This window comes from Triturus cristatus, chromosome 9 (genome assembly GCF_964204655.1).
Source record: "Triturus cristatus chromosome 9, aTriCri1.1, whole genome shotgun sequence".
NCBI lineage: Eukaryota > Metazoa > Chordata > Amphibia > Caudata > Salamandridae > Triturus > Triturus cristatus.
Window position 1 is genome coordinate 11,463,642 of NC_140592.1, and position 15,047 is coordinate 11,478,688.

Consider the following 15,047-nt stretch of genomic DNA (forward strand, 5'->3'; position numbering starts at 1 on the left):
AGGGGTTTTTAGGGTTCAGGGATGGGTGGAGAACGATTGGATAGTATCTGTTATGGTTCAAGAATGTGTTTACCGGTGGAGAGTGTTGTGTGCAGATTTAGATTCCGTATATAGGTTCCCCGATTTATGCCCTTATAAAGGTACAATTCGTATTGTCCTTATTTGGACATAAAAATCCGGCCCTTATTTAGACATTGTCCGTACAAACCAAATACAGGCACGGCCACCTACATCCGTCCATCCACGTCACAACGAATTCTTGGAAAACCAGACCCTTAAACCTTTAGGAATTTCCCTCAGCTTGAATATTGATTTCTCCAACAACTCATCAAGTATGCATGAACATCTATTCCTTAGGAGTTCATTCATGACATTCCTCTGCCCGACGTTTACATCAATACTGGCATTCCTAGACACCTTCAAGGTATAAATATACCAGCACTTGCCCTGGCAAATTGCGGTTCCCGGAGGATTTGATCCAACCCAGACTACGCGTTTCGCCACGGCAAGTTCGGAAGGAGATCGAGTTCCAGCCTGATGCACTGACCTGACGCTGTCATCCTCCTTGCAGAGAATCCAGCTCCAGTGCTCTCTGACTTCCCTTGCGGGGGTTAGACTATTGAGTCCAGAAAAGAGATTCCAACCTCTTTCATTCTCAGGTATGGAACTGACTAGAACTTAGAGAAACTTTTGGCAACTATTGGCTACACTAAAATATAGCTAGCTATACTTTAGAAATGGCACCTACTTCAAACCTCGTACTGCACTTAGGTTAGGTCCACGGAGATAGAATAATTTAGAAGCATCAGATGAGTATCACATTTTAGCTTATGCTATTTATGTATGTATTTTGATTAATAGATGTTATAGCTACAAACCATGCTATTGCAGTATTATTTTATCTTGCTGCTAACCTTGTACATATTGTACTTTGCAGTCTGTCTTACGATTGTAGCAATTCATATCTCTTGCATGAGAAATAAGACTGTTCAATAAACCGTTTTATTGAAACGCCCGTCTCTCTATTTCTGTGCAACTCTGTAGAAACGAAGCATGCTCGACTGACTGAGTGAAACTGTTATCTATTGTTTCCACGATTCTGAGACTGTTCCGATTCTAAAGGGAAACAAAGTTGTCATGTTTATGCGGTTGTCAGAAACTAATCCCTTCTTGTATATTCGAGAAGTTTCTAGTGACCTCTGAGTTAGCTGGCACACACAAGTAATTAAGTTTAATATACTCGATAGATAGGGTGGACAGGGGTTCTTAGGGTTGAAGGATGGATGTGGTTTAGGGGTGGAAAGGTGTTCTTTCGGTTGTCGAATGGGTGGTAATAAGGAGTGAAGAAGGGTGGAGATGGGTTCAATAGGGTATGTTATTCCAATGCATAGAGCCTATCAGGGATATAGGAACTACACTATATGGCGCCCAACGTTTTGGTAAGGCACTAATTTAACGCTAGATACTGAAGTAAATCAGTTGTGCGTTTCTCAGAGACCTTCTACTCATAAAACGACATAAAACGTCTGGAGTGGGTAGGGATAATACCCACCATAGCTGAGTAGGACGAAAGTCCTATGTTTTAGCTGTTTGGTTTTGTTCAACGTTGAAGGATACAGTGTTCCAAAATATTGTGCACCTTCTCTTTGTTTCCTTGAAACTTTGCAATTTTTCATTAAACAATGTCCGACACCGGAGATATTGTCGTCGACAACGGTACAGCTGCGGCTGACCTTACAGGTCTTAATGAAGACGAGATGGGTGTTATACACATCCCGCCAAATTTAAGGAGAGCCATCACTCTAAAACTTATAAAACATGGTCTGACACCAAGAGGTGGTAGAGCAGTTTTTGTGATAGAGGCACATGAATCTCACCAGACAGAGGTATTCTATTCATGGATAGTATTCCCAGAATCAAATCCCGTAACACATTTGTTTCACTTCTACAACAAAGATGAACCACCTGAGGAATATATTCCTTTCAAGGATATTGAAATTCCACTCACATACCAGGAGCATGAGCTCTGGTTTAAAGGTGCCCTAAAACATTACAATCACATTACCAGGCTCGGTCCACTAGTTAGACCAGGAGCAACATGGCCGGTTTTAGCCGGCTACACACCTCATCCTGACATTGAAACTATGTCAGACGTAGATTTACTTGCTCAACTCAAGGAATTAATCAAGATATATAGACAATCGGTTCAATATGTCATGCGGACTGCCACAGTCCAGCAACCATTAACAATTCAAAATCCAGCCCCTCATCAGGGGAATACGTTAAAAATTACTCCACAGACTTTACACTCAGTCATGGGTAAATTACCCGCAAAACGCGAACAAATTCCATTTTGGTTAGCTCAAAATATTACTCAAATCGAAGCAGTATTTCCTAATACTACCCCTTTTGAAAACACAGAATTTTAACAATTTGTTTACCAATGGGGATCACACCCCATCTGGAAGACTGCACCTCTTGGGGCACAGTCTTTGCTGCTGTCTACACTAAAACCCATGGTGTTCCGTCAATGGCGGTAATACCTGATGTCCTGAAACAGATTCAAAACGAATACGGGGCCGAGCCTGCTCTGAATTTAGGTTTGAAGTTACTTAAGAATTTCGACCAGGTGTCAGCAATAATATTATCTAATATTAAAGGAGAAGCAGCATCGGTGGCGATCCGCCGAAAACTAAGGGAATTTGATGTAACAGAACAACCACAAGAACTAGCCAGAATAATTGAAAAATCCTATGAGGAATTAGGCAGAGACAGACTGGGAGGGAAACCAGTAAAACCACAACTGTCTGAAAGTCCTGATAAGGTCTTTCCTAAAAACACTCCTACCTCTTCAAGCAATCAATCAAGCATTTGTATAGCGCGCTACTCACCCGGAGGGTCTCAAGGCGCTTGGGGGAGGGGGGTCCGCTACTGCTCGAACAGCCAGGTCTTGAGTTGCTTCCTGAAGGAGAGGTGGTCTTGGGTCAGGCGGAAGTGGATGGGGAGGGAGTTCCACGTCTTGGCAGCCAGGTAGGAGAAGGATCTTCCTCCTGTTGTGGCTCTTCGGATGCGGGGTACGGTGGCGAGGGCGTGGCTGGTTGATCGAAGCTGGCGGGTGGGAGTGTAGAAGGTCACGCGGTCGTTGAGGTATCTTGGGCCTTGGTTGCGGAGAGCTTTGTGTGCGTGGGTGAGGAGTCGGAACGTGATTTTCTTGCTGACTGGGAGCCAGTGCAGGTTTCTCAGGTGTACGGAGATGTGGCTGTGTCGGGGAATGTCCAGGATGAGGCGTGCTGAGGCGTTCTGGATGCGCTGGAGTCGTTTCTGGAGTTTGGCTGTGGTTCCGGCATAGAGGGAGTTGCCGTAGTCCAGTCGGCTGGTGACGAGGGCCTGGGTGACCGTCTTCCTGGTTTCGGTGGGGATCCACCGGAAGATCTTACGTAGCATGCGTAGGATGTTGAAGCATGATGCGGAGACGGCGTTGACTTGTCTGGTCATGGAGAGGGAGGAGTCCAGGACGAAGCCCAGGTTGCGTGCGTGGTCTGTTGGTTTGGGTGCGCTGCCAAGGGCAGGGGGCCACCAGGAGTCGTCCCAGGCGGAGGGTGATGATCCCAGGATGAAGACTTCCGTTTTATCTGAGTTCAGTTTCAGGCGGCTGTTCGTCATCCACTCGGCTACATCTTTCATCCCTTCGTGTAGGTTGGTTCTGGCGGTGGCGGGGTCGTTGGTGAGGGAGAGGATTAGCTGGGTGTCGTCGGCGTAGGAGATGATGTTGAGGTTGTGTTGGCGTGCGATGGCTGCGAGGGGGCTCATGTAGACGTTGAAGAGGGTGGGGCTGAGTGATGATCCTTGTGGTACGCCGCAGATGACTTCGGTGGCCTCGGATCTGAACGGGGGTAGGCGGACTCTCTGTGTTCTTCTGGCGAGGAAGGAGATGATCCATTCCAGTGCCTTCTCCTTGATACCGATGTTGTTGTGGCGCTGCACTAGGGTGCGGTGGCAGACCGTGTCGAACGCCGCGGAGAGGTCCAGGAGGATGAAGGCCGTTGTTTCCCCGTTGTCGAGCAAAGCTCGGATGTCGTCGGTGGCTGCGATGAGGGCGGTCTCGGTGCTGTGGTTGGCACAGAAGCCAGACTGCGAGTGGTCGAGGGATCCGTTCGTCTCGAGGAAGGCGGCCAGTTGTCTGTTGACGGTTTTCTCGATGACTTTGGCCGGAAAAGGAAGGAGCGAGATGGGGCGGTAGTTTTTGAGGTCGGTGGGGACCGCTGATGGTTTCTTCAGAAGGGCGCTGAGTTCGGCGTGCTTCCAGCTCTCTGGGAAGGTGGCGGTGTCGAAGGAGGCGTTGATGATGTCCCGTAGGTGGGGTGCGATGACGGAGTCGGCCTTGTTGAAGATGTGGTGAGGGCAGGGGTCGGTTGGAGATCCTGAGTGGATGGAGTTCATCGTGCAGATGGTGTCTTCGGTGTTGACTGGGGTCCAGGCGCGGAGGGTGGTGGTGGGGGGGCGTTGTTCCGGTCGTAGGGTGCGTTGGCTGTGTGCTGAAACTGTTGTGTATATCTGCGATCTTGCTGTGGAAGAACGAGGCGAGTGAGTTGCAGAGGTCTTGCGAGGGCGTGATGTCGTTGTTTCCGGCGCTGGGGTTCGAGAGCTCTTTGACGATGTTGAAGAGTTCCTTGCTGTTGCGGGCGTTGTTGTCCAGTCGTTCCTTGAATGCGGATTTCTTGGTGTCGTGGATCAGCTGGTGATGTCTTCGAGTGGCGAGCTTGAGGGTGGTCATGTTGTCTGTAGTTGGGTCTCTGCGCCAGGCTTTCTCGAGGGCCCGGCAGTTCTTCTTGGAGCTCTTGAGTTCGTCGGTAAACCAAGATGCTTTCTTGGTGCCGGGTCTGGCGGGGGGGTCTTCAGTGGAGCGAGGTCGTCTGTGCAGTTGCTGATCCATTTCGTGAGGTTGTTGGCGGCTTGGTTGGGGTTCGCTGATCTGGTGGGGGGGTTCTGGCTCAGGGATGTGGTGAGCTGGTCGGCAGGGATCTTGTTCCAGCTTCTGCGGGGGACCAGTTGCGGGTGGTGGTGAGTCGTGGTCCTTCTGAAGCTGAAGTGGACGCAGCTGTGGTCTGTCCAGTGGAGTCCGGTGGCGTGGCTGAAGGTGATGTCCTTGCTGGAGGAGAAGACGGGGTCGAGCGTGTGGCCGGCGTAGTGGGTGGGGGTGGTCACCAGTTGCTTGAGTCCGAGGTTGGCGAGGTTGTCCAGCAGGGTGGTGGTGTTGCGGTCGTTCTCCAGGTGGAAGTTGAGGTCCCCGAGGAGGATGTAGTCAGCGGAGGGGAGGGCGTGTGGGCTGATGAAGTCGGCGATGTCTTCGCTGAATTGTGTGCGAGGTCCCGGGGGTCTGTAGATGAGGGTGCCTCTGAGGGGGGTCTTGGGGTCGGTGTGGATTCGGAAGTGCAGGTGTTCGGCGGCTGTGAGGGTGTCTTCAGAGTTGGTCGTGTTGCGGATGGTGTTCTTGTGGACGATGGCGATGCCTCCTCCATTCTGGTTGGCGCGGTCCCTCCGGGTGATCTTGTATCCGTCCGGGATGGCGATGTCGGGTGCTGAGGAGGCGTTCATCCAGGTTTCCGTGAGGAAGGCGACGTCTGGGCATGTGGCGTCGAGCAGGTTCCAGAGTTCCACTGCGTGCCTGTGGACGGAGCGGGTGTTGAGCAGGATGCACTTCAGGTGCTTCAGGTGGTTGCTGTTGGTGCTTGGCTTGGCGGGTGCGGTACGGGTCCGGATGCAGGAGAACTTGCAGGATTGGCAGGTGAAGGGTCCGTGGGTGCGTCTTGGGGTGGCTCTGCAGCAGCCGGGGCTCCGGCCGGTGTTGAGTGCGATGAGAGTGGCGGCGTTGTAGGTCTTGCGGGTGGGCTGGCATCTGCGGGGGCCAGGTGGTCTGGTGCTGGGCGCGGGCCAGGCGCAGACGGGCCCAGACGGGCTTGCCTTAGGTGCGCCTTTGGCGCGCCTTTGGCGCGCCGGCGGCACGCCCGCTGCGCGCGCCCGCTGCGCGGCCTCCATATGAGTGGGAGAGGGAGGGAGGAGCAGCTGGGAGGTGGGAGCGGGGCGGCCAATAGGGTGCGAGGGGGCGGAGCTATGGGACACGGCGGCCAATAGGGTGCGAGGGGGCGGAGCTACGGGACGCGGCGGCGGGAAACGGGCGGCGAGGGGGAGACGCGGGGAAAGACAGAAGAAAAAAGGGACACAATCTGGGCACCAAAGGAGAGGGGGACAATCAAGGCAGCAAAATACACAGGTACAGTGGGGGAGAATCACTCACTCGTGGGTACAGAAGAGAAGGAGGGCACAGTCACTCTAACGCAGGCAGACACAATGCAGCAGCGGTCAGTGGTCACACAGGGGGCTGCGTGGCGGTGAGGGGAGCGACTGCCTGGTAAACAGAAATCCAAAGAGAAACGTTCTCATTCCAGAGGCAGGTCTCCTCCACAGAAGGAGCCCTCTGAAAGGAGGTACAACCTCAGGAATAGGGATAATTTGAGAAAACATGACAGATATCGAGATAATGATACACGTTCCTCTCGTACCTTTCAGATATCGTCACAGATATCTGAATGAAGAGGACGGTCAGAGAACAAGGAAGAACGCGTGAAGTCCAAAGACGATCAACACGTTCAGAAAAATAAACAAAACCTCAATTCACCAAGAAAAAGGTAGCAGGTCTGAAGATCAGACATGCCGAGAATACTGAGAACCCAACTCAGGAACGGAGAGTGGGCCCAGACCATGCTGGACAGTGCAGCAGAAGTTACAATAGCTCGCCAGAACCTGAAGGGGCTTCTGGAGACAGTGGACTTGAATGAAGACATATAAGTTGAGACTGTAGACACCAGGGTTAGTTCTCCACATAGGTTATATGAAATAACACTCCGGATGGAGGGAAACATACCAAGAAAAGTGAAAGCACTCTTTGGGAGCATCTTTCAAGGTGTTATGACATACTTCTAGCAGAACGGGATTGGCCACCAGAGTTTGTCAGGGAGTGCCCACATGGCGAGGCCATAATTATGCCTGCCTTCTCCAACCATATTCCAGTTCATTTAAAATATACATTAGCCAGGAAATGGGCAGTAGCCCAAGCCCCAGCACTGTATAAAAATCATGTAGGATGGTATGAGGACTCACCTCACCATAAGATCCAGTTAAAAAATCAACCGACTGCACAAAGGAAGTACCCAGTTAAGCAAGAAGCTAAAAAACAGGTCAGGGATATTTTAGATCAACTTCAATACCAGGGGATGATTGAAACATGCACCTCATCAATGAACAATCCTTTGTTTCCTGTCTCCAAACCAGACAATGCATATCGTCTAGTTTTGGATTACAGACAATTAAATTCTTGTTGCAAAACATTTGCAGTGCAAAATGCACATAGTACAGCAGTAATGAATAACATTGTGGGTAAAAAATATAAAACCACATTAGACATTTCAAATGATTTCTTTTGTCAAAATATTGCACCAGAAAGCAGACATTTGACCGCTTTCTGAATAATGGGGACACAGCGTCAATTTTGTCAACTACCCCAGGGATTCAAAAACAGCCCGGGGTTATTCTCAGCAAGGGTAACAGAGTTACTACAAACTTATGATGAGAAGACATTGTCATATGTCGATGATATATATCTGACAGACGATGACCTGGATAGGCACTCGAACAGGGTGAGCCCCATAATATTGGGCTTCGCCTCAGAGGGTTACAAATTCAACTTTAAAAAAGTCAAGAATTGGCCACCTCAACGTCCTTTTCCTAGGATATGAACTTTCAAGTGAAGGCAAAAGCCTGGCAGCCAACTTTTTAGAAAAGTGTGCGCTGCTCCAACCGCCAAAAACGCTGAAAAATTTACAGTCGATTCTAGGTTTCCTGAATTGTGGAAGAATTTACATTCTAAATTACGCAGAAAGGGTTAAACCTCTCTACGAATTAATCAAACCTGGTTTTAAAATCACACATTGGACTCAAAAACACACAGAAATTTTGCGTTCACTCCAAACAGACATGTTAGAAACGAAATACTTGCAAACACGCGTAAACGTACGCAACTTAGTGATCCGAATAATTCCGGGTCAATGCGGATTCACCTACTTAACTTTTAACGAAGGTGAAAAAGTACCAATTGCATACAAATCCCACTTGTATACACAAGCAGAAATGAAATTCACTTCTACAGAAAAAATTCTGACAGCAGTTCAAACCGCTGTAGCAAAAGAAAGAGCCCCCGCACAGGGGAAACGCATAATGGTCGTGACTCCTGTACCAGCCTTAGAGTCAGTTACTAAAGCTAGCATTCCAAATGCAAAAGCTTTACATCCGAGATGGATACAATGGGTTAATTCTCTTGCTGCAACTGATGTTGAATATGTTTTTGATCCTAATTTAAAAACACAAGCATTCCTGCAATATGAACACGAATGTCCTCTGCCTATTGAGATTCTCCCTCTTGACCATTACAAATTTATAATTTATACTGACGGATCTGTACAGCCCGCTACGGGAGTAAACAAGCTTACAGTGCAGCGTGTGCTATCGTTAAAGGTCGTATGCGAGATGGCAAATTCAGACCAATGGTCACAAAAACCCAATCTCTAGGAGATTGTACTGCTCAGCGAGCTGAACTACAAGCATTTAAGATGGCACTTGAAAATACAGATCGCGAATTCCCCACACTGATAGTGCGCGATTCTTTTTACTGTGTTCAATCTTACAATGAATATTTACAGAACTGGATTCAAAATGGTTTCGAATATGCAAAAGGTGGCACAATCAAGCATAAAACGCTTTGGGAACAAGTAGTTCAGTTGCGAAATGGACTACAGAACACTCACGTGATATACACGCTGAGTCATCAACGTGATGGCGTTCACGTTGAAGGGAATTCATTGGCTGATGAAGCCGCGAAAGGGGCTGTGCAAACGGCTTCCGTAGCTGCAATCACTCGTTCAAATATGAAAATAGACAGCAAAATAATACTGGCTGTCAATGCATCAAGCAAAGGCAGCGGTGCGGCATTACCCTAAAAGTTTCCACTCAAATACTCATATATAATCGATGCGAACAATGTTCCGTTTGCTCGAATCCCTGGAGTGGGGGATAGGGTAATACCAAACATGGAACATAGACTAGGGCTAATCCTGGCAGCACATGAAGGGCTCGCCTCTGCCCATGCAGGTATTTCAGCCACAGTGGCTTTATTAAAAGAAAGGTACTGGTGGCCAGGCACTAGGAAACAGACTAGAAGTTATGTTTTGGACTGTGAAATATGCCAAAAGATGAAAGTCTCTACTGTGAAACGTCCTGCGCAGATGCCCCTGTTAATTTCAGATAAACCATTAGCTTGTGTTTACCTGGACCACTGCGGTCCCTTACACAGGGATGGGAACTATAAATATATCATGGTCGCAGTGGATTCGTGCTCTAGGTTCCTATGGATGTGGCCTCAGCGCTCGGCTGACGCTCGAACTGTTATAAAAGATTTGCGAGTCTTTATCGGCACATACGCAATAGGCACACTACATTCTGACCAGGGTCCTGCGTTTAGCTCTAGGGCTTAAAAGGAAGCCATGGCCAGTCTGGGAGTAGCATTGCGGTATTCTTCTCCAGTCCATCTTGAGGGAAATTCTGTTGTGGAAAGAAAAAATCGGGAGATAAAGCAGTCTATAACAGCTAGGGTGTTAGGTTCGGGTGATGGGTGGGTCAAACATTTATATGGGGTCCAGCGCACAATAAACAACTTGCCAAGAAGTTCTCTAGGGGGTGTCACTCCATATGAGGTCCTGTTTGGGACTAGAATGTTGGTTCCGGACTTAGATATGAAAGGCACAGTGGTGGAAAACAAACAATTTGATATCAAAGATCGTTTGGCTGTTTTACAGGACTTAAATGAACTAAGAAAGCAACAAAGCAATGTGGTCCTGAAACCAACCACCACTGAGAAAAATCCGGCCGTCCCAGCAAGGCCTGTCTGGATCCCAAAGCCTGGGGTTCTAGTCAGAGAAAAGATCGCAGATAAGAAGTAATTTGGGCCTTCAAACAGAGAACCAGTACCTGTCCTAGCAATCCACGGATCAAGAACAGTACTTTTGCCACCCCTTGCTGGTAAAAAGGAGAAAAGATTTGTGTCCATCGACCTGATCAAACCCCACTATGTGGCCGATACTAAGCAGTAGGCCAAGTGGACTCCGCCAATGTAGCAGACGCACTCCGCTGGCTACAATTCAAGAGGTTCAAACTGAGAGTTTGAGTTTGAGTTTTAAAATACTTGTAAAGCGCTCGTACACCTGCGGTTTCTTGGCGCTACTGCTAACCAGATCCAGGGCTAAAAAACGGGGGAGACTGCTGGGGATTTAATCAAAGGATTTTGTGAACAAATGGGCTTTGAGAAGTTTGCGAAATAGCGGGTACAGGGTGATGGATCGCAGATCCAGGGGAAGGGAGTTCCAGAGGATCGGGGCAAGGGTAGCAAATTTCGAACCTCCCCACTTCTTTGTCCGGTAGCGTGGGATAGTGAGAGACTCCTCACCTTTGAAGATTCGACAGTAAGAAATAGAGGATTAAGCAACAATGCTATGGACCTTGTACCTCTTGAGACCCAAATAACAGTCCGTTCAGATACACCTGTTTATGACGAAGTAACAAGTGATCAACTGGTTCCAGCAATTTCATCAAATACGGATGCAATTCCAACCATTGACAGAAATGCTTCTGGCTATTTCATGAACTTTGATACATTTTCTGAGGATTCCAGCGAGCCTGAAATGGCATCAGCACAAAGAACTTTCAAAGAAGTAGCAACAGACTTTTTTCATCTACCAGAAAAAACTTATCTGGTTTCACCATGGACTGAACTATGGATTGTTTTGGGAATATTCTTCTTTCTACTTTGGTTGGCTTTGGTAATAACTCTGGGTATGCTGATAAGTGGAAGATATATTCAAATGGACACTGCAAGTAAAAGAGTGAACTTACTTCTCCAGCCACACAAATCATTCCATCGTGAAGCAAGAGACTTGTCAGCAGTGAATATCACAGCGATTCCTATACCTGATGGTATAGTTTGGGACAAAACCGTATATGACATTTTTGGCCCGTCTGAGCTTTTGAAGATTCCACATTTATTTAAAATTTCATTAAGTGACTTTATTACTTCCAGTACCTTTTCTAATGATTGGGACTTCGAGACTGTTAATAATATGATGTCTGATCGAGAGATGTCAACTGCATTCACTAATAATTAATATTTACAAGGTTCATCAGACTATGAACAACTGTATAGTTATAACCACTATGGTCATCATTTCCTGCATAAATCTGCAACACCTAGAAATGTATTTATGTATAACCAATGGGAACATTGTCTACGCCACCAAAGGGTAGCTCGAAAACATTTGCAATTAAATTTCCGTATTTTTCAGTGTTTAATATCTCAAATGCAGAGACATTTTACTTTAAGAATGTCAACAAGACAGGAATTAAAAATATGTTTACGAATACCAAACAGATTTATTCTACACCCTTTATTGCCCAACGGTCTAGACAGGGTTACGACTTTTGGAAAGACAACATTGAGACGAAAACTGTCTGGGGTAATAAAGACTGGCAAGTACAGGGAATAGAAGCTTTGTTTAGAGCCTGTATCATCCCTGAGCAAATTATGTTTTTGAACGACACTATCCAACAAACATCATGCCTTGGAATAGCCAAGATAAAAGACATGAACACTCCGTCTATACATGCACCTACAAGTGAAAGCACTACACAGGGGGAGGTCGACGTACATATACTATTTTGAAAAATAAGAGATCAGATCCTGAATGGAAAAAATGGTTACTCTGGCCCTTAGACACAAACAACTGTCAAGATAGATTCCTGAACAAAACACAAGGTTTTACCTTTCATAGGCCAGACCCACGTTATGACCAAAGACAGCATCTGGGGGTAGTAACAACTTATAGTGTAGGGAAACTTTGCCTTGATTGGCTACAGAAAGCTACACTAGAGGATGTAAAACAACACTTAACTTTAATTCAAGAAGACGTAGACCGTAGGGAATTCTTGCTAGGACCAAGAAAACCACATCAAAAACGTTTCATATATGCCGGTATCTACGCTGCTTATAATGAAGCATGGAAGGTCACCCAAGCAGAGACTGCAGAACGAATACGAGAAATTGATCGTATTAATTTAGAGAAATCTCTCTCTGTAGTAGACAATGGGTTAACGACTCCATCATCCAGGATATATTCTTTGGACAGCATTGTATCCTCTGTCATAGACATCATGGAACAAGACTTGGTCATGTTGCAACATGGTCAGTCACAGCTACGTTCTATCATGCTATTAGGCTGGACGCTTCAAAACCTGCGTTCTGGCTATGTGCCTTGGCGTTTAATCAATACTACGTCACTGTTTGCAGAATTCAATCTCACTGATAAACAGATCAAACTGGCACAAAGGGAGCAGACTACACTGTGCTGAGCATTGAAAAACTGGAGAAATTACCATTCACAGTGGCAGAAAAACCAGCTACTGAGTGGATCATACATGCTAAGATTACTCTGCCTGTTACGACTTTCCATTTTCAGTATTGCCTAAAAAATATACCAGCAGGCAAATATGAAAGGTTGGGTAAAGAATACATCAAGACATCCTGGGATTTACCTTACACACAGAGATGTTGGAGTGGGGGACGTGAAGTGTTTCTTAGCGGTGAAAACTGTGAACACGCACTAAGCGGTTCTCTCCTTTGTCAGGGTATTAATTTACACGGGGCCTGTGACGGTTCCACTACAAACTTATCCTGCCACCTGCACGGTTCACCGGCAACAGTGATTAATCCAATCTTTGGTCAGAGAGTCGCCTTTATGGCCTTCACTGAATATCTCTTCTATACGAATTGATACTCTAAGCAGAATGAAAGCCATTCGTTTACAAAAAACTGTACCTTTCACCTCTGCCAAGGAAACCTATGCTCTCCAAGTCGCAAGGACTTCAGCGGAGATACATACCCTTTTGTATACAAACTGCCCTGTGCATTTCTCAGAAATGTTAGGTCGTATCTTAAACATGTTTGATACAAGCGGTATTGTACATGTATTTAAGACATGTGTGCAGGACTGTTAGCACCTTTTCAAGCAGTCCTCAGAATATTTCCAAACTTCGTGCACTCTGTGGTTGGCGGACTGCCGCTTCTTTTAGCACTCGTTGCAGGGATACTATTTTTGCTCCTACTGCTACGATATGGCAAGCCAAATCACCAGCGACACCCAGTTCACCATGGAAGGAACTCTATTGGAGATGAGGTGTCGTGAGCGCATCGTCCAAATTCTGGGTTTACCTCGTCTACGAGAATTAAACACCACTTGGTTTCTGTCATTCAGACCAATCTGGCAAGATTGCATTTTACCTGTTCTACGCTGCCTGAAATGTGGTGAAGAATGCGTGCTGGACATTTGTCTGACTCTCCCATTGTCATGCCTACGGATATCGATACTCTGCTGGACCCGATTACAGCCCATGCTATGTGTTATCCCCAGTGGCTACCAATCCTGATGGCGGCATTCATTGAGATCTCACAGACGCAACATGCCACTGTTGAGGTGCGAGAGGAGACACCATGCGTGCAGGTAAGATACAATCCAAACATTGCTGATGCTTCCCATGCTGAAGGCGATAGTTCGCATCTATGTGCTGTTGATCTTCTACACGAGGTATTCCAACTCTCACCCACAACGGTAGACGACTTATTGTGTATAAGATTAGAAAATGTTATTTTTTCTCCATCCCCACACACTGACTTTTGATTCAAGCACACAGTCTTCCGGAGAGACTCTGAATTTGGCCTTTATTCTTTTTCAAACGTGATACTGACTTTGGAACTTTTTCTATGATTATATATATATTTTTTCTCTTCTCGTCCCAAAATTGTATTTTTCATTTTTTGGCACAGTAATCTGCTTATAGTAGAACTATTCATAGAGAACAGAATTCTTTGATAACACTTCCAGGGACAGTATGCCACCTTGTCATGAATAACAAACTGACTTGTGTAACCTGATATGAAATGGTTTTGGCCCCTTTTTTCTTCTGTATTTACGAGCCATCTCATCACATGTATATATTTTGGTTCATTCGTTTAGCATTTCAATGTGATCCTATGCTTAGAATGGAACATTGCCTTTATTATGTACAACACTTTATGCATAGCAATGGTTTTGTAATGTATTTTTAGAACATATGTTTTAGATATGTTTTTAGCTCATTTTAGCAAACCCATGCGATACTCTGTTTTAAGATATGTTTAGAACGTTTAGGATTTAGAAACGTAGTTCATACGAAACTGGAGTGGGTGTTGTGTGCAGATTTAGATTCCGTATATAGGTTTCCCGATTTATGCCCTTATATAGGTACAATTCACATTGCCCTTATTTGGTCATTGAAATCCGGCCCTTATGTAGACATTGTCCGTACAAACCAAATACAGGCATGGCCACCTACATCTGTCCATCCACGTCACACAGAATTCTTGGAAAACCAGACCCTTAAGCCTTTAGGAATTTCCCTCAGCTTGAATATTGATTTCTCCAAGAACTCATTAAGTATGCATTAACATCTATTCCTTAGGAGTTCATTCATGACGTTCCTCTGCCCGACGTTTACATCAATACTGGCATTCCTAGACACCTTCAAGGTATACATATACCAGCACTTGTCCTGGCAAATTGCGGTTCCCGGAGGATTCGATCCAACCCAGACTACGCGGTTCGCCACGGCAAGTTCGGAAGGAGATCGAGTTCCAGCCTGATGCACTGACCTGACGCTGCCATCCTCCTCGCAGAGAATCCAGCTCCAGTGCTTTCTGACTTCCCTTGCGGGGGGTTAGACTATCGAGTCCAGCAAAGAGATTCCAACCTCTCTCATTCCAAGGTATGGAGCTGACTAGAACTTAGAGAAACTTTTGGCAACTCTTGGCTAAACTAAAATATAGCTAGCCATACATTAGAAATGGCACCTGCTTC

General features: G+C 46.4%; 1 protein-coding gene across 4 annotated transcripts in view; it reads left to right on the forward strand.

Moving 5' to 3' along the window:
* The window catches only part of ALAS1 (5'-aminolevulinate synthase 1), a 608,833-nt gene that overhangs the window by 201,135 nt on the left and 392,651 nt on the right, over positions 1–15,047 (forward strand). For 2 of the 4 annotated variants that reach the window (XM_085624225.1, XM_085624226.1), the window contains one exon: positions 14,653–14,955. The exons of the other annotated variants lie outside the window; for them this stretch is intronic. The gene's annotated coding sequence lies outside the window, so the exon portion shown is untranslated. The remainder of the gene's footprint in view (positions 1–14,652; positions 14,956–15,047) is intronic. 4 annotated transcript variants of the gene reach the window in all.